This window comes from Podarcis liolepis, assembly GCF_965112155.1.
Source record: "Podarcis liolepis genome assembly, chromosome: 4".
Taxonomy (NCBI): Eukaryota; Metazoa; Chordata; class Lepidosauria; order Squamata; family Lacertidae; genus Podarcis; species Podarcis liolepis.
In genome coordinates this window covers 39,412,543-39,432,567 of record NC_139558.1, presented here as the reverse complement: position 1 = coordinate 39,432,567, position 20,025 = coordinate 39,412,543, and the positions used below count along the sequence as shown (strand labels likewise).

General features: G+C 40.8%; 1 protein-coding gene and 1 long non-coding RNA gene across 3 annotated transcripts in view; one reads left to right on the top strand and one right to left on the bottom strand.

The window, feature by feature from the left end:
- MID1 (midline 1) overlaps positions 1 to 20,025 on the top strand; it is a 261,929-nt gene that overhangs the window by 108,248 nt on the left and 133,656 nt on the right. Inside the window, exon 1 of one of the 2 annotated variants that reach the window (XM_083501936.1) lies at positions 17,080 to 17,288. The exons of the other annotated variant lie outside the window; for it this stretch is intronic. The gene's annotated coding sequence lies outside the window, so the exon portion shown is untranslated. Of the gene's footprint in view, positions 1 to 17,079; positions 17,289 to 20,025 lie in introns of those variants that run through there. 2 annotated transcript variants of the gene reach the window in all.
- The window catches only part of LOC310706402, a 386,819-nt gene that overhangs the window by 347,502 nt on the left and 19,292 nt on the right, over positions 1 to 20,025 (bottom strand). The gene's annotated exons all lie outside the window — the stretch shown is intronic.

The window sequence follows — 20,025 nt, the reverse complement described above, 5'->3', positions numbered from 1 at the left end:
TGAATAGCTATTTGGAGGTTTTATGAGTGGAGCTTGTAACAATTACGCAAGTTTACTAGTCAATTATTTCACAAGTAAAGGATAGTCTGGAGTTGTGATAGCAGCCGTATAATGTTAAGGTTAAAAATTATGAGGAGCCCTTTTAATAAAAGGAGGCATTTTGCAAGTCTAGACTCAGCGTTACCCTAAACAGTGATAAAGAGACACTTTTAATATGCATTTCCAGCAAGGACCGGGCCCAAACTCTGCTGACTTCAGTGGGAAATAGCATGTGACTAGCATGTCAGCTAAAATACATTTCTCTGTCAGGTATATTCTGTAACGAGCACACGCAATTTCTGTAGGACCAAAGGCTTCCTCATTCACTTCTGAGTTCGTGACAAAAAGAGACATGCGATCAGAGCTGTTCTCCAAATTGAAAAGACTGGTACATCTTTAATCACGCAAATTGCTTCTGTAAACACAAGAAAGAACTTGGTGGTGAGGTTCAAATCATTTCCACTGAAACCACACCAATATGGGTGAAGACAGAGCCAGCTTTGCCCTAACTCTATGGCATTATCTCCCACAATCCCCCCTTTTACCTGTTGGCCCTGATTCACATACTCAAATTACAGCACTGGGCCAACCATTTCCCTCCCTCTCATTACTACAGTGAAGAGGATAACACTGACAGGTCTCAAGTTTAATGGAGCTGGACTGTGACATGAGTATTTCGAGGAGACAGAAATTAATTGCTGCTAGCAGTAAAATATGCAGGCTCAGTTCACGGTATGGTTTCTTTTGCAGAGATAAAACAGGCAGACACATTGCTGTTCTGTTACATTTTTTTTTAATTCCATGTTCAAAGCTTCTTGTCGGTAATACTGTGCCATTTCTGAAAAATCTGGATATAAATCTGATATTCTTAAAAGGGGGGGGGCACTGGATTATTGCACACATGATGAAAGTTGCCATGTGTAGCCTATAATTTCAGTTGCCAGTATCAACAAGTTCCTGAGAGAATTGTACGACCAAGCCTTTGAAATACCCTGGTACCTTAATTTTCCAAGAAATCTGAGGCACCTAGTAGAATTTTTTTAAACTCTCTTGGTGACTGTATAAGCATTTAATAGAACCTACTAATGAAAAAATGTGTTCGTGCAGGTGTTGAGTGTACTGCTGTGAAATTACTGCACCCTGGGGGTTGTTTACTGTGCTCACAACATATTCTGTAATAGCTGAAGGCATTTATACTGATGTCAAACACACTGGAAACACCTATTCGTTCCTGTTTTGACTACAATGTTTAACAAATGGCTCGACCTTTTAACTGTAAAAATGAAAACTTGATTAACATAAAGGATATTGTCTGTCCCGTGATTTTCCAAATATAAATCAATGAACAAGTGACTAAACAAAGTACTATTGCTAAAATTATATGTAGCCTAGTCAGGACAGGTATAAACAGATCTGGTCCAAGAGATTTGGTGAAAATAACTGACTTGCTATAATATCTAATATTAATATAAATGTATATACATCAAGCAGTTTCAACTCAGGAGTGAATAATTGTATTATTATTAATTACATTATTCAAAATCTGGTACAGTTTGGGAGCATTGGAATTATTTTGACTTGAAGATGCAGATGCTGTTTATGATAAAACTAGGGGATGAGCTGGCACAATCCATAGAATTTTGAACACTTAAACAGTGTTGATTCATTTTATTAATTCCTTAAACGTTCATTCCAGCCTCCTTCCAATGAGTTAAAGGTAATATAAAATTAATTAATTTTATAATGAATGGTTTTAGAGTGTTGTTTATGCTGTACTTTTGTACTGTTTTATTGTTGTTAGCCGCCCTGAGCCCGGCTTTGGCTGGGGAGGGCGGGATATAAATAAAATTTATTATTATTATTATTATTCCTACGACAACCTTTGAGGTAGGCTAGACTGATAGTGATTGGCCCAGGTTCACCCAACCCAGCAAGCTTCATGGCTTGAATGGGGTTTTGAACCAGAGACTCTCTGCTCTAAATTCAACACTCTCAACTGGCTACACCAATAAGATTGCAATGCAACTTAGATCTGAAATGTGCATAACTGTGCACAGGGGTCATGCTTTTGAAGGCAGGCTTATGGCCCAGAGCTTCATACTGGTCATTGACCGTAATAAAACAACTTGACTATAGCTCAGAGCATGAAAAGCTTTCCTAAATTCCTATTTGCATGCCCAGCACATTTTAAATTGGCGCAATGCCATTAGCAGTACGTGGTCCTTATTCTCTCCTCCCCCATCCTCAACCATATGTTTCTTAAGAAGTCAACATTGCATTTCTATAGGCGAGTCACTGTGAATGATTCAACATAATGGCTTGGCTCCAAAGAACTACTTTAGGAGTGTCCAAAGCCTTAGTTGTACTCTGTGGAATTCACTTTTCCCCCTGTTTGAGTGGCTGACAAGCTGAGCAGAAACTTCTTAAGAGGTTGGTCCTGCAGCATGGAGAGTCGCTGTTGGGTTAGACAGGCAAAAAAGGAGCCACACCCTTATTCACAGAGAAGGGACTGCAGAGTATAGGGATTGTGTCATTGAAGGGCATTTATTATAAAGAGATGCTTACTTGGGAGATTTCTAGTGAGGGCTATAAAATGAGTGGCAAGGGGCAATATTGAACATATGGATAGGGTGTGGCTAACTGAAAAGTGGGAAATATCTCTTGGCAACAAGTTTTAGTCGAGGAAACAGGTATGCATCAGATTCAGACAAATATCAAGGCAAAGGGGGGTGTTTAATGGATGCTTTTGGAGGGGTGCTTGTTGGAGGCAAAGCATGAGTTGAAGAAGGGCCCCCTGAGATGCTTTGTGGTGCTTCAGTGATCCAGACAAAAGAAGCAAAAGTAAATTTCCCAAGTTTAGCATAACGTTAGGATGGAGTGATGGAAAAAGGGAAAGAAAACACTAGAGTGGGCAGAGGGTGAGCTCCATTAAGCGTTGTAATCAGAGGAAATGATTTTAGTTTGAAAGCGAATCCCTTTTAGTTTTTCCCACCCAAAATTCAGAAAATCCCCCTATGACTAAAACCACTTGGCCAATTTGTCTGCAGATTGGCAAGCTTCTTATCAAGGGGCATGTCTCTTGCACCTGCAGTTTTCAGACTAATTGCAACTGAAACATTAGAAGATACCATGGTGCCTATTTTGCCCACTCCAAGAAACGCTGAGAGCTGCCCATGTAGGAAAACTCCAGTTATCCTTTTCAAAATTTGACAGCATTTACATCCTCAGAAGCCCTTTGCCTGCAGGGTTCATCTACTACTGCATATATGTGTATTTTCCTGTGTGTGTGTGTGTGTGTGTGTAAAGGTAAAGGACCCCTGGACAGTTAAGTCCAGTCAAAGGCGACTATGGGGTTGTGGCGCTCATCTTACTTTCAGGCCGAGGGAGCCGGCGTTTGTCCACAGACAGCTTTCTGGGTCATGTGGCCAGCATGACTAAACCGCTTCTGGCGCAACGGAACACTGTGATGGAAACCAGTGTGCACGGAAATGCCATTTACCTTCCTGCCGCAGCAGTACCTGTTTATCTACTCACACTGGTGTGCTTTTGAACTGCTAGCTTGGCAGGAGCTGGGACAGAGCAATGGGAGCTCACCTCGTCATGGGGATTCAAACCCCAACCTTCTGATCAGCAAACCCAAGAGGCTCAGTGGTTTAGACCACAGCGCCACCCGCATCCCTCCATACATTCAAGATCATTTAACTGACCATTTAATCATCCCCCCCCCATATGAATGTAGTGTGAGCAGGAATGAAGCAGATTCATGTACACCCTTAGGATATTTTTTGAAAATGCATCTTTAAGTCATTATCATATCATTTGTGAACCATCAATGTGGTATACAATGCAATTAATGAATGGTCGATTGGGCTACAGTATAGGGAATCTCTGCCTTTTATCAACTAATGTCACAGCACAGTGACAATGTTTCTACCCAGGCAGTTGCTCAGTATTGTATTATGGTAATTTTTATTACATGTAATAACCCAGAAAACTCATTTCTTCATTACACACACACACACACACACACACACACACACACACACACACCCGCTTGGTGGTAGGTTTCATCACAGAAGATGACAAACTATAACAAGTTTATACAGGCAGCCAAGGTAAAAAATGTATATGCTGTAGTTTTACATCCTGGGGAGCTTTCTAAAGATTTTCAGAAGGAACAAGCTAGAAGCAAGCAAAGGACAAGTTTGTAAGCTCCGAGCGTAGCAGATGTTCGCTTCGCTTTTCCTTGCCACAGAGTTCATGTGGACATTGAGATATCCTTGCAAGCAGGCTTGCCTGCTGATAATGCAGTACGTTTGGCAGCTGTGCCTTCTATGCTTTCATAATATTTTGGCCCAGGGGCATCTTTAATGCTATTTTGCAATTGCTATGCAATCTTTCAAAGGCCAAAATATTAGCCTTGGAGAAACAATTTCTTTTTCCTTAAAATATTGGCAAAGTGTAATTGAAATATGTTTATGAAGGATTGCTGGCAGGCTGAGCATTTGCAGCTTGCCTTGAGGTTTTGATTTGATTACAGAATGTAATTAGCATCTCACCTTTGCCCCAAGCAAAATCAGGTTTTTATCTGCCACGGTGTATGGAAGGCAAAATTGGAGTTATACCAGATACAGGTTTCTCCAAGAAGCTATAATTTATGGGTTTCTTTTCTGATTGGAGTTTCTTCGGACGACTCCAGATGGGAGTTGATCAGCCATAGGAGGGAGCTCTTCCTTTTGCATAACCTCTGCATGTTAAAGTTCTCAACCTTCTCTTTATTCCTACTACCAGTTATTCTAGAAGCACTGAAATTATTTTATTTCATTGAACTCTTAGCAATCTCAGCATTTCACTCCTACAGACTTATTGGACTCCAGAAGTAGTCAGGAGGAGGGGCATTTAGATGTTCTTCATGTGGCATGTGAAGATGTAACACTTAAGCACTAAAGGGCCAACCTTTTTAAAAAAAAAACAACAACAGCCTTGTTGCTGTAACCTTTGTGAGCATCAAACGATTTCGTTGAAGGGAGAGAATGTTTACCTTCCTGATGCTTGTTGCTGTTTCCCAGTGACAGCTGGACCTTCCAAGCATGAGATGTGACAAAGGATTGCAGCAGCCATCTCAAAGTTGCAGTGCTTGAAGGAAAATCAGTTTTAAAACTGATTTATTCAAACCATATGGAAACTTTTTATGGACATGCTTGACATTTTTTCACAAGTGACACATTGATTTGTTCTGAGAGGGAAATTTATCTGATGGAAACGGATACCGAAAATGTAGTATGGAAACGAGGGGAAATGATTGTGAAGTTAGCATTTCAACAAGGACTGAAAACTAGATGGAGAGAAAAGAAAGGGGAGAGGAAGCGTATTGATGAACATTTCAATTTTCTATTGGCCGCCATATGCCCCATTATGTTTTTTCCCCTCACTGTGATTTTTGGAAGGAGCCACATAGTGCATGCAATAGGAGCCCTTTCACGGGTTTATTAAAGCCAACCACATGCAGATTTATCCCATGATTTATCACAACGTTGCCATTCAACTCTGTTTGTGCATGTGTGTTAAACAGGTGAATTGCTCTTGTAAATTGGCTTAAGATGCATCAAAATGCAGTATTTCGTATGCTTTGACATGATAGATATGGATTGTGTCTAATGTCATATGTACATCACTTTTCAAAACAGCAGTGGAAGTGCAGAGAATGCAGAGCTGAAGCAGTTGTGTTTCTAGCCATCCTGGAGATGCATATGAATATCATTTCATATATTCAGGGTTTCTCACTTTGGAAATAGATTCAATCCTAGCCATCTTCCTTAAAGCTTTTGTTTAAAACATCTCACATAGGCCATTGTGAATAATTGTTCATAATAATTCTTAAAGTGTAGTGCAGAGGAATGGAGGGGTGGGTGGGATCGCTGATGTATTCTGTTCCTTCCCCTACTTCTCCTTGCTTTGCCTATTTTATTGGATAATAGTGAGTTAAAGTAGCAGAGTCATTTTCTTGTCATATAAATTCAACCACCAATATCTGATGAAGACTCTTAAGGGATTGGTATAAACTTGTGTGCCTTCATACCATACTGACATTAATTCAGAACCTAGACCTAGAAATCTTTATTTCCATAAAGAGTAATTATGATGTAATGAATTTAACGGAAAACAAGGCAGCCCAATAGTAATAAAAACTATATTCAATGGTACCTGCAGAAGGCACCCCAAAATCCAGTGATTTTAATGTGTGCTAATTCTCAGCTCTCATGAAAGGGAAGAAATAAAACATGCACAACCACAAATGAGACCATAACGAGGATACTTCCCCAAACACAAATCACATACCATATAAACAGAAACCAGGGTGTGATCCAGTCTGTCCTGCATACTAAAATATGTGTCTACATCCATTGCACAAGTGCAGATCTCCACACAGAGGAGGGAGTTTAGAAGCCGCAGGATCCAGTGAATGGGAATGGGTCAAGTAAAGAAGTGATAGGGATCTGAATCACCCCCCAGAGTACTCAGACATAATCCTGGATGAGGAGGATGCCATCAATGTGCATTGTGTGTTACAGAATAATAGGAAGAGGGGCACACTTTCCTAGGAAGCTCACCATCTACAATTTGAAAGTAGCACAAAAAAGTGGGATTATGGAAGTGAGGGTAAAAAGGAAGAATATGTCCTATTTTCAATTATACACATTTAAATTCTATATGTATGATTTAGCTGAGATTCCTGCATCGCAGGGGGTTGGACTAGAATCATAGGTAGGCAGACTAAGGCCTGGGGGCCAGATCCAGCCCAATCGCCTTCTAAATCCGGCCTGTGGACGGTCTGGGAATCAGTGTGTTTTTACTTGAGTAGAATGTGTCCTTTTATTTAAAATGCATCTCTGGGTTATTTGTGGGGCATAGGAATTCATTCATTATTTTTTTCCAAAATATAGTCTGGCCCCCCACAAGGTCTGAGGGACAGTGGACCGGCCCCCTGCTGAAAAAGTTTGCTGACCCCTGGATTAGATAACTCTTGGGGTTACTTTCAACTCTACAATTCTATGATTCTGTGGTTTTCAGTGATAGATAAAGACTAAGGAGTGAAATCAAAGACATCACAGAAAAGCTGACTTTTCAGGAAGGATTTGAAGGAAGTAGAGTCATGGATGTGTCCAGGGGAGGCAATGGCAGGCATGTTAACTAATTAGTGGTTTAAGAGAAATGGAATTCCTAATTGGGACATCCTCTACAATGGAACGGGTAACCCTTGGCCCTTCTGATATACTTAGACTACAATTCCCATTGTTTCTGACCATTCGCCATGCTGGCTGGGAGTTGTAGTCCTCAAGGGACTACAAGACTCACAACTGATTTCCAGAACTTTGTTCTAATGCCAGAGCTCAGCCCCGTTAATGTTAAGTAGATGATGAAATGCACTTGCTGCCTTAGGTTGCATGCACACCATACCTTTAAAGCACATCCGCCCGCCCGCCCCCCAAATCCTGGGAACTGTAGTTTACCCCCAGAGAGTAACAATTCCCAGCACCCTTAACAAAGTAAAGGTCTCAGGTTATTGGGAGGAGGGATGTTTTAATTGTATGGATTGTACCCAGACCAGGCCTTATCAGATAAAGGAGAGCAGTTTCCCAGCTCCTCTTTGCATCTTTTCAAGAAAACACTGATTTACAGGATGTGCTGGAATCCTAAAAAGGTAAAGGTAAAAGTACCCTGACCGTTAGGTCCAGTAGCAGACGACTCTGGGGTTGCAGTGCTCATCTCGCTTTACTGGCCGAGGGAGCCAGCATTCGTCCGCAGACAGTTTTTCCAGGTCATGTAGCCAGCATGACTAAGATGCTTCTGGCAAAACCAGAGCAGTACACGGAAACACCGTTTACCTTCCCGCTGGAGCGGTACCTGTTTATCTACTTGCACTTTGACGTGCTTTCGAACTGCTGGGTGTGCTAACCCACTAGAAAATGCATGCTCTAACTAGGCTGATGTCACCAAGTTGGAGAGGAATTTGCTTCAGTGTTTGCTCTGAGTTGGAGCTCCTTAAGTAGGCTGTTACTTAATTTAAAAGCCATGCTGGGGTCTTGGAATCCAAATCTCCCCTCTTATGCATTTGCTGGTTCTTATTTTTCTTTACTTTGACCAAACTGCGGGAGGCAGTGGAAGACAGGAGTGCCTGGTGTGCTCTGGTCCATGGGGTCATGAAGAGTCAGACACGACTAAACGACTAAACAACAACAACAACATTTTTCTCTACACTTGCAGGCAACAATTAGGAAAGAAAGTGTTCTGCATCACTCTCAGAATTGCCTTTCTTTTATGACTAAGTAACCCCTTGAATTTTTGGCACTGAAGGATTACAGTGAGGCTCGAGACCCTGTGCCTTTCCCGTTTATATATATAAATAAAATACTGTTTATAAATTTCAGTGTGTCTGTTTGCCAATTATTTGTATTACAAATTTTGAATACAATAAACTCTCATTTGCCCTTGGGCTCTTATATTATCAAAGTACTTTGGATGATGATCTTTCAGTTGAGATTTATATTGCTTATGGAAAATTGGATTTATTATTGCTAATAAAGGTTTATTAGCATAACCTACTAAGAGCAGTATCATTTCCTATCTGAATAATGACTCCAATGTTATTTTATCATTTCCATAGCACTTTAATGTGCAATGTGCTTTGCATTCATCATTGTCCTTGGAAATGAACCAAGAAAGCACATGCATACATACAAGCAGATTGCAAATGATGAGCTCAGTCTTAAAGACATATAGTTGGAAGTAAACTCCACTGTTCAGTGGGAGCATGTTTCTATGTAAGCTTCCTGTTTATTATACACCCCCTCCACATTCTTATATATATTTAGGGATGTGGGTGGTGCTGTGGTCCAAACCACTGAGCCTCTTGGGTTTGCCAATCAGAAGGTCAGTGTTACAAATCCCCACGACAGGTCGAGCACCTGTTGCTCGGTCCCTGCTCCTGCCAACGTAGCAGTTCGAAAGTACATCAAAGTGCAAGTAGATAAATAGGTACCGCTCCGGCGGGAAGGTAAACGGTGTTTCTGTGCACTCTGGTTTCCGTCACGGTGTTCCGTTGCACCAGAAGCAGTTTAGTCATGCTGGCCACATGACCGGCCTGAAAGCGAGATGAGGGCTGCACCCCATAGTCAAGTTTGACTGGACTTAACTGTCCAGGGGTCCTTTACCTTTATATATATTTATCCTACTTGCTTTAATCTTGCTATCTGCGCATGAAGGTTCATCAGATTTCATGTGTCCATTTTATTTACCTAAGAACCAATGGAAATATGCAAAGAACAAGCTTCTTTAAAAAATAAAAATAAAAAACCCTTCCAAGTGTGAATTTCTTCTGTTTACTGAAAGAGAGCTGGTTGTGTGTACATTTGTTTTATTTATTTATTTATTTATAGCTTGCTGAGTTATTTGGAATTATTTGTGCTTCTCTGGACTCAAGTATGATTTTAAACCAGAAAGAGAAGAAGGAAATAGTATTCCTGGCACACTATCTGCCACCCTGTTTGTTTTCCCAGTCTCATTCCCTTGCATCCTCTCTCCCAACTGCCTGGGACTTCTCTCTTTCAAGCATCCACATATTGAATATGTGCAAATAAAATACATTATGTATTAGTTTACTCATTTAAATGTTCGCCTCAGTCTTTTCTCAGGCTCTGAACAGCTCGTGTTGTTGTTCAGAAAATAAATATAGAATAAGGTCAGCAAGCTAGAAATATAGAGATACGAATTCTGGTCCAAGATATGGAGAGGCGGGCGAGGGTGGACAAACATTGAATGTGCTTTCCTGTGCATGCTTAATATTTATCTTTGCACAGAAAGGCTGTCCCTTCTTGGCCCATGAAGACTGAGAGGGGGGAAAGCAGCCATGAGAGTGTTCAGGACATTATAATTCAAATGTGGCATGGCATCTTAAATAGTGTTGGGAGAGCTACAGGAAACCAGCGCTGACTCTGGAGCTTCATAGCAATGAGCTTTTCAGCATCCTCGCCACTGTATTTTATTTTTAAAGATACTGTGCTAATTAAAATCACAAGTTGCTGGCTTCCATAGTCTAAAAGCTTTTGGAAGTCCTTATATAAATCAGCAGTGTATCAAGGAAATGGACAAAGTACTTTTCAGATTGGTATCTTTTAAAGACTGAAGAAGTGATGCCTCCTTTTGTGATGCATTGGGGAAAGGGAGCATTTTCAATGGGTGGTGGATGTCATCTAGAATAAGACCAGTGCTTTTTTATTTTATTTTTAGAAAAAAAGGTGCTGGTACTCACCATGAAGTTGTTACACTAAGTGGCACACTTTTAACATTTTTTTAAAAAGGTGCCAATACTGTGTACCCTTGAGTATCCCCAGATAAAAGCACTTTGCATTACCCATGTAGCAGAAGTTCCCCCCAGTTCCAGTCAACACACAGAGGCAGTTTAAGGTCCAAGATAGTTTATTGTTGCAGAATATTAGGCTTCAGTAATACAGCTCCAGAGGTTGATTTATACATACAGTTTGTAGGTTTTGCAGATACGGATACGGATACAGATACAGATATATGCAAGTACAAAATATTTGTGTTGCTCCAGCAGTTCAAGATGTAACACAGACTGCAATGGACAGATTCACCGACTGATTAATGAGCTGATATGCCTTAATTATTTATTTAGACGGCACTGGGCCGTTGCCGTAGCATCTGGCTTGGCTGAGCTTGCACCTGGTGGCTTATCTCACACAGGGGGCGATTTGTGATCATGAAGAAAATTTACCCCTTCCTCCATGTCCAGTTCCTCGAACAGTAAATTGCACTGGAGTGCTAGAGAATCGGAGGAAAGTTGGGCAAATCAAGGGATTGGAGAGCCAAAAGAGGAGGCTCTTCCACACACAGATTTCAGGGGTTGGATCTTTGAGAGCAGGAATTGATGGGTGTTGGCAACAGCATCTCTGGAGATCAGTTGTCATGACAAATCAGTGTGGTATGGGATGCAGCTAGAGCATTGTTATATACAAGTGAGTCACTCCATGATTTTGCCCAAGATACTATATGGAAAGCAAAGAGTTTTTTCAGTGGTGTAGTTAGGTAATTTTAGATTCTGAACTTCATGGTTTTATTCAGGCAGGGGTGTGTGATTTATTTATTAGCCCCAAGAAAACTTTCAAACAAAATTGCAATACTGGCTTTATTTTTATATCTTTTATTTTTTGGAAAAATCTTTATTAAACTTTCAACATTAACTTACACAACAATACACAATAATACAATATATACAACTATATACACATACTTTACAGAAATAGAAAAGGAAAAGGAAAGAAAAAGTAAAGGATGAAATATAGGGTAAATAAGATAAACTTCCGATTGTTCTCATTGTATTGTATTGTATTGCGAGTACAATACTGGCTTTAGAAGGCAGAAGTAATCCATATACTAACAAAATAATGCCCTCAAAAATTGCATTGATGACAGCAGAACATCAGATTCTACCAAATGCCTGGGAGAACAGATGGTAATGTGTGTTACTTCACTTATTTCAAAATATGGAAAGTCAGCCCATTTTGCATTTGGCAGGAACCCTCCTGCTTCTTCTGCTGAGTGGGGACCCAGACATCTCTCCCAAAGGTCTGCACTGATGGCGTCAGTGGAGCTCTCAGAGTTATTTTGGAATTCAGAGGTATATCAGAAAGCAATTCTGTCTCTCTAGCAGCAAATACCATTCCATTTAATTGAATTGCAGAGTTAGTTCTTTTCATTGTGTGATTGCAATCTGGAGGTTACAAATGGATGCTGTAGTTTCACTTACTCTGGTAACAATGTTGTTGCTTGACCCAGACCTCAGTGGGAGAGATTGCAGCAGGGCATTATTTAAACAGTTAGTGGGCTAAAGAATTGAGCACAGAGTTAACCCCATCATGAGTCATGCCACCAAAAACTGGAGCATCTCACCAGCTGTTGCTGCTCCAGCTTCTGTCTCTGATAGCCATCTGGCTGGACACTCCAGACCAGACCAGCAACCTACCATATTGCTGGAGCCTCTTCAGAGTTGTATGTTCAGCTGTGTGAGAGATTCACTTGTCCTGCAGAAGCATGATAATACATAAAAGAATCCCTCCCTTTTTTTCATTGAGATGGGGAAACACTAAGTAAGATTTTAAAATCAGCAAAGCTTTGTTTGTCGTAATAGTGTGTTTCTCCTATATAGCCTTTGGCAGATAATATTTGGTATTATTCTGTTTAATTTACGCATTTCCCCCTCCCTGGAATGCACAATATTTAACTTAAATAATCAAGAAGAGTGCTTTAAATTGCTAGCATTATGCTGGTTGTTGCTTCCACCTAGGCTCTGTAATTACAGAAAATTTATTTCAAGCAGCAGAACAACAAAACAAGCCAGTATTCTGGGCTAAACAAATCAGTTCCACTGGCAGCCCTCAAAGAGTTTGGTATTCTTTAATGTTGAGCTTGTTGGAATCCATTCCAGTGCAAAGGTCCTACTCTGCTCTACTTACCAAAGGAAGGCATTTGGCAAACACTTACAACTGCTATTAAAAATTTAGGGTTTATTACCAGGGTGTTTTAGCTTTGTTCTTTCTTGTGAATCCAAGAAACACAGAAAGGAGTCAGTGCTATGCAAATCAAGTGTTAAAAACGTACAGGGTATGGATCAAAGGAGGCTTAATTGGGAGCAAGCGAATAAGGGGGAAAAAATCCGTAGTCACCTTATGTTTGCCAGCTTCCCTGCCCCCCCCAACAAATCTGTCACTCTTCCCCCCTGCCAGTTTACTGACATGAACCAGTACATATTACAGCATGCTTCATACTTCCAAAGCCTGACTCTTAGAGTTAACCGGCTGACTCTCTCTAGAAAGGAGAATTTAATTTCCCTTTGGGGAAATACAGGACAAACATGTTGATAACCAACTGATTTTGATTGTTGACTTGCTGGGATCCTCTCTTTCTTTGTTTATCCATGAACAAAGACTGATTCCATATGTATTTGCTACCCATTAGTGCAATAAAATGTTGCCAAGATAATTTAAAATTGTACATGTTGGTACCCCAGTGCATAAGGCAAGCATAGCACATAGTGACTGGCTGCTCTTTGTTAAAGCCATTGTCTGAATGAAGCAGGTTCATTCCTCTACGACAAATGCCAGATTCAGTTCCTTTCTATCAGTTTCTGTCAGCTGTTAAGTACGGTAGCTGGCTTGTCTACCATATGCTCATGCCTACTGCCACATCTCCCAAGTTTCTACCCACCTTTGTCTTATTTAGAATCCAGTTTGTGTGCAGTTTATACAGATTTCAGTTTTGCCCCTGGTTTATATGGCCCTGGAAAATAACAATTATTGTTGCTGATGCTGTTATTATTCAATTATAAAAGTTTTTACCTATGAGCGAAATTCAAGCCTCACCTTGAATTTAATTGCTTGAACCAGTGTGTTGTACCCAAAACGGAATCTCAGGTAACACAGCCCCAGGGATATTTGCATACAAAGTGCATGGCAGTGCATAGTTTTTTCTAGCAGTAAAGTGTACTCCGTTTGCCCCTGGATCTTTTTGGCTCTTTGTGTCACTTATTCCCACTGGGCCAAAAACTGCAACACTCTCTCTGACCATTTGCAGTGGTGGCACTGCAGATATCAGGCTAGCAGTTATTTCTATGTGCTGCATGGGGGGTGTTAGGGGAGGAGTGATAGGAAGGACATGCCGTGTTCCTTCTGGGGTAGTTTGTCCACCTTTGGTCCCCACCCTGCCAGCTAAATCAGGTGAGGGTAGCTGATGGGTCTCAAACCCTCAATGAGTTAGGACTTCCCCTGCATGCGAAGGCAAGTTCTGGCGGATTGAGTGGATGAGACCAACAGTGGCTTCAGTGGTCCATAAGGCAGTTTCTGCATGTGCTGTAGAGGGAAATGAGGGGCAGACAGGGCTTGCCAACCTGGAAAGGTAGCCCATCTATGAGAAAGAAAACTCTGATCTTAAACTTCTCCTGCCTTGTGGGGTATCTTTAGGAAAAGGCTAAGGAGTGAACGCTACATAAATTTGGAGTTGGAGACCCTAAGATGGTTGGGTGGTGCCTTGTACGCCACCTTCAAGCAACTCCTGCAGCCAAGCTGGTGCCAAACAAGTTCTTTCTGTTTGAAAGGCCCCATGTGTTGCAGGGTGTACCCCAGTGCCAGAGCTCCAGGGTAAGTAGTTACCTATTACCAATATGCCACAGTGCCTGCAGATTGCCATCTTGACTGCTTATAAGATAAGTAGTTTACAGCAAAGAGGGCAACCTAATCGCAAATTCTACCTGATAATTGTGTTCTCGCCAGTAGCATGGTTGGGGCTTTCACTCTGCTAGGTGGAAAGAGTGAAAATATAAAAGGTAAGGCAATCTTATAGATGTCCATTTTTGTGTGTGGCATGATTGTGTTCCCTACTGAACAGCATGCAAATGTGCTGTGGTGAATGGGATGTTTACTGGGCAGAAAGGGAAAACTTAAAGTATCCTATCCTGAGAACTTTTCAGCTATCTTAGAGCTAGTTTTTATTTTCATATATGAATCACTTCCTATTGAGGCATCCCAGTTGCAAATATATACACTATTTGAAAAACAATTGCAAACATAAGAACAGTTTAAACTAACAACAGCACATAATTCAAAGCAATTCAAATCCTAGTGCGGTAGCAATTTGGGTAATTTTTTAAGAAGGCTTGCTGAAACCATATCAGTGAAACCATACCAGAATCCAAAGAGCCACAAGTTCAATCAAGTTTTAGTTTTCCCCTTATGCACTCACGCTACTTGGGAAACTGCTTAGGAAACAGGACTTTCAGAAGCCATTGCAATATGTATTTATTTCACATTATAGACCTCTTGATCATAATAAAACCTAACATTCTAATATGATATAGGAGTCAGTTGTTCAAAAGAGGGGAAAGCCAAATATTTCACTAGACTAATTCTATTTCCTTGTGTGAGACTAAGCAGTTCTTTGCATCTCAGCTGATGGATCATAATGGGATCAAAACTGGCATGCAACGTTGCAGAACAGATTCCCCCCATTTGAGTTACATGGAATAGTGCTGTATAGTGTGGGTTATTTTTTAGGGGGCTGTCAAGTATGCCACCCTTCCTGAGTTCACACCCCTTTCTCCTCATCACTGTTGACGCCTAGTCTCTTCTCTCTCCCTCTTGGTCCAATCTGCACTTCTTCTCAAAGGGACATGACAAGATATGAGGGGATCATTGTGCTATTCCCTTTTATGTTGTCCCCTCTCTTACTCTTTACTTTCTCAGAGCAGAGCAGCCACATCAATGAGGAGGAGGAGGGAGAGGGAGGAGAGCATTGTTCTCAACAAATACCTGTCAATGATGTTCCTTCTCTTGTAAGCTATGTTAGTAAAAGTCCATCTATGTGCCACCATAGATCTACCTATGACTGGGGTATGATCCTATGTAGTATTTAATGGCACAAGCCCACTTTCTTTAATAAGAGCATATTGGTGTTAGTGGTTACTGTCTGCTTTCCATTAAGAAATATATTCCATGCCTGTTTCAGTACAAAGTTGATGCTTGAAGCATTATAGTACAGGAGACCTATAGTTCGTTTGAGATTATTTAAACAGCCTTGTAATGAACTTATTCATTTGTATGTGAGCATTTCCATGTTTACAGCTTTTTGTAAAATTAATGTCGAAACTTTTACAAACTGTGTTATAAGGAAAATTCAGAAAAAGCCACATGCTTCTTCCTGGTACCCATAAAACAAAATGTGCCTTGCAGAAGCTTCTTGTTTTTCTCAGCTGAACTAAGCTTTGTTTGGAGGTTGATGACATCACCTCATCTCCTAGTAACATCTCTTTAGCTATCGCCTCCCACACTGGTTTGAGAGAGAGAGAGAGAAAGGAAGGAAGGAAGAAAGGAAGGAAGGAAGAGTGCATTCCTATCACTCTGGCCCTCTAGCTTTTCAGCGTCCATCTGCTTGCTTCATTTTCATGCTTAAAACAGCTTTATGGATCGTTTTGTTTTCGTTTTGGCTTGGGACGAACAATAATGTTGGCACATAGTTATGAAGTCACAACCTATATTATGAAGGGAGGGAACCTCATCCATCAAAAATCACGTTTTGGTACAGGGTCACAGGCGAACAAAGTGGCTTGTGTCAGGTTGAAACAGCACTCGTAAATGTTAGTGTGTTTGAAGCTGGTGGTTTGAAGTCTATTTATTTTGCTTGAAAAGCTCAAATGGCCTGCTGCTGAGTGCAGGATCAAGAGGGGGGGGAGGGGTCTTCATAAATTATTACTTGAAGGCTAACCACCGTCCTTTATGAGGTGGAATGGTGCCATCTGCTTTTTCAGATCTCTGATTTATCTTTCTTCCCATTATGGAAAGGAAATGCTCCTGTGTAAATAAACTTGCGTACATTCTTGGATATATTTATCTTTTCCATGTCAGCTCATTTGGCCTGTACAATTTACCAAAATCTGAAGATATTGTGGCCACTGAATTTTGAAATAAAATACTTCACTTTACCTCAGATCCTTACTGGAAAAAAATAGATGTCTTGCACATATATTACTTTTGAAGTACAAATGTATACTTTTACAAAACTTTCAGCCCTTGTTGTGGTGATGGAAAGGGAGGCATAGACAGAATTGCAGCCAGCTCGTTTAGGCTCATTATCAACTTTAGAAAGCCGCTAATCGGGAATTAATGTCTAATTTTGTGTGTGTGTGTGGAATAATGAAGCCCATTAGCAGAAGTTCAAGAAGTTTCACGGGGCGTGTCTTTGAAACAGTAGCTGAGAGGTTGATGAATTGGGTTTCTATGCCTTGTCATGAAGCATTATTGGTATGGAATGTGGATCTGGGTGCCCAAATGTGTGTAGGCGACTTTGTTTGCATCCCCGCTCAGAGGATTAACATACTGCGATGCTTGAATGCCAGCAGAATCTCTCCCTTCCCCCTTTCACTCTCAACACTCTCTCTCCCCCCCCCCCCAACCCCACCTCATTCTGCTGAAGTCGTTTGGTTTGTGCTGCTTTTTCCTGTGAGAGGATTAGGGAATAGGAGAATGGCTTTGTGAGGAGAGAGAGAGAGAGAGAGAGGAGAGCTGAGAAGAAACTAAACTAGAAGACTAGCCTTTCAGAGTTCTTTCCATTGAGGCGAATTGCATGTGATACAGCAGCTGGGGGCTGTTGGTTTTCTTTTCAGCTCCCTACTGTAAGAGAAGCTGGTAAGATTATTTTTCCCCTTGTTCTCCTGTTCTGTGATGCTCTTGTAATTGCCTTATTGAAGGGACTCCTTCAGGAGGAAGGGAAGTTGGTTAATGATACTGAGGACACGCTGCATTGTCTTTCCTCCCCCCCCCCCCAGTAAAGCTACCTAATATTTGAAGAGGGACTATTTACAGTACAGAGGGGGCAGTTTTTGGTAGGAAAAGTTGTTTTTCTCCTTTTTGCTAAAGAACTCTTAGTATAAAACTGGGGGGGGGGGCGGGGAGCAGGGGGGGAGGGAGAATATTTATCAAGTCGTACCAAACTGTTCGGATATATTTAAAGTTTTCAGAAGTATTTTGGGTGAGGGGGAGCCATTTCATCCGTTTGCAGCATTCTTGATGTTATCAGCTTTGTCACTTTCCTGGACTAATTCCAGATCTCCTGGGGTGTGTGTGAGAAACATATATTAGAACCCTATTTTTCACAGGCTCCACAAAGACAACAGGGACTGCTTGTCTTAGCAACAAAAGCTAAGCAAGCAACTCCTTCTGGAAGGTGAAAAGGAAGGAATACCTTCTGAAGAGGTAGGGAGAAGCAAAGTGAAATTAATCTAAGAACAAGGAATGAACGCAGTAATCTTTGGCTACATTTGAATGAAGCAGCATGGCTCAGTATATACCTCAAATGCTATTTGAGTTAACTATGATTTTTCTAGTTTTTTACGGAATATATGCCACAGTGGCAATTTGTATTTTGTTTGAGTCTCTTGCTTCATTTCATATATGTGTGTGAACTGTTAAGTTTTAAATTCCTTGAAAGAGCAGAGATATCTAAACTTGGCTTGAGGCTAATTTCAAGGAAAAGTTGAAAAAGTCTAGTGCCTGTCATGGATAGCATAGACATAATTACAAACAAAACCTTTCTTTTTGGTCAAGTAAGAAATCACAAATCAAGAAAGTAAGGAATGATTGACAATAATTAAAGTGATGATTGACATGTTTTTTCTAGCACCCTTCCTTCCTTCCTTCCTTCCTTCCTTCCTTCCTTCCTTCCTTCCTTGTGATTAAATTCTTACTCTTTTATTCAGCATTCCTATCTGAAGTAACACTTTATATTTATTACTGTGGATAAAGACATGCTCTTTCTCTTCTTCTGCATCCCACCTTCCCAAAACACTTCAAAGAAGCGACTGTGTTATATTATTTACATTATTATCTTCAGCTTTTCCTGACTTAGATCTCATTCAAACCATCAACTTTTAGGGCAAAAGTCTGCAGGCCATCGTCATGCATAAGTGGTATAGGAAGCAGGTCATTACTATGGGTGCTTTGTAGCTTGGAAAGAGGGTGCTAATTTTAGGAAATGGGGTTGTCATGGAGCCCTAAAGAGTGGTAGGGGTGGGGTGGAGTGTATCTGCATGAACATTAGTGTTGCTGAGTCATGTGATTTCATTATCTCAAAGACAAGAACTACTGTAAACGAATTTTACATTGAGCCCTTCCTCCACCTCCTCCCTCCATTCTTTCCTCTCACACAGACACTGGTTGCTAGGGTAATAGGTTTTTTTTTTAAATTCTGTCACATAATACCACAGTGGTGGTAGTGGTTACTTATTGAGTTGCTTCATGCAAAGCCTGAGTAGTCTCAACAGGGGGATCATTGTTCTTAATGTTCATTTAGATGTGTCACTAGTTCAAATTAGTTTTCTGAAATATAGATATCACTAGTATACATCCAGTTTTGCCAACTCTTTAACCAGCAGCTTCTTTTTTTAGAAACACACCCACCAAATGGCCATTTCTGGTTTTATATAGATTACTGCGTACTTTAACTGTGTGTATTCTGCGTTTCAATTCCACACTTTTCAAAGTAAGAATTTATTCATTAACATGTATATGCAGAATGACACCTACACAACTACACACCTGTTGAGAGCAGCTATGGAAATTGGCTGCTTTTTCCATTTTACTTAGTTCATAAATGCCAGGCTGCACATCCTGGTTTACTAAAGTGCTCTGCTGTGCCCCAATTGGTTGTCAGCTGATGGTATTAATTTATTTTCATTGAGGCATAAAACTCTCAAATCTGATTTGTGAAGGAAAATGGCAGATCTTTGAATCCAAATTAGCAACAATCTCTACTGTGGTGTTGGTTTATCCTAACAATTTAAGGAAAATAAAAAGCACATGCTTTGCAATCAATGGGGAATTTGCCATCACCCTTGGAGGGAGTTAGGATTTAACAGTCTATAAGAAGATTTGAATACAGCAGTGTTTGCTCTGTAGTCCTCTTCAGATAAATAACTAGGGAACACTATACAGAACCTATATACATATGGCAACATCCTTACACAACAAAACTTCTGGTTTCTCTTCTCTGTCCTCCAGCCTTCCATGCCCCTCCCCCCATATCTGCTCTGTGGGGGTCTCTAGATTTTATGGGAATGGAGGAGAGGTGGAGATGCCACACAGCACAAACAGACACCTGCTCATGCAATACTGGATCTCACCCTTATGTTCTCCGTTTTTTGTTCTGTGGAGTTCTTCAGCTGAATGCATCAAAGTTGATGGCTGAACCTTCTAGAGCAGCTGGGTTGGTGCTAGGGGCTACAAGGAAGATGAGAGAAAGCGAAGAGCCTTTGATGTTGTCCAATAATAATTAGCCAATTGGAGCATCACTGTCAGGAACCAGTCAGGGGCAGGTTAGCAGTAAAACTTAAGTGAGGTTAACTCTTTATTAAGAGGAACCAAAACA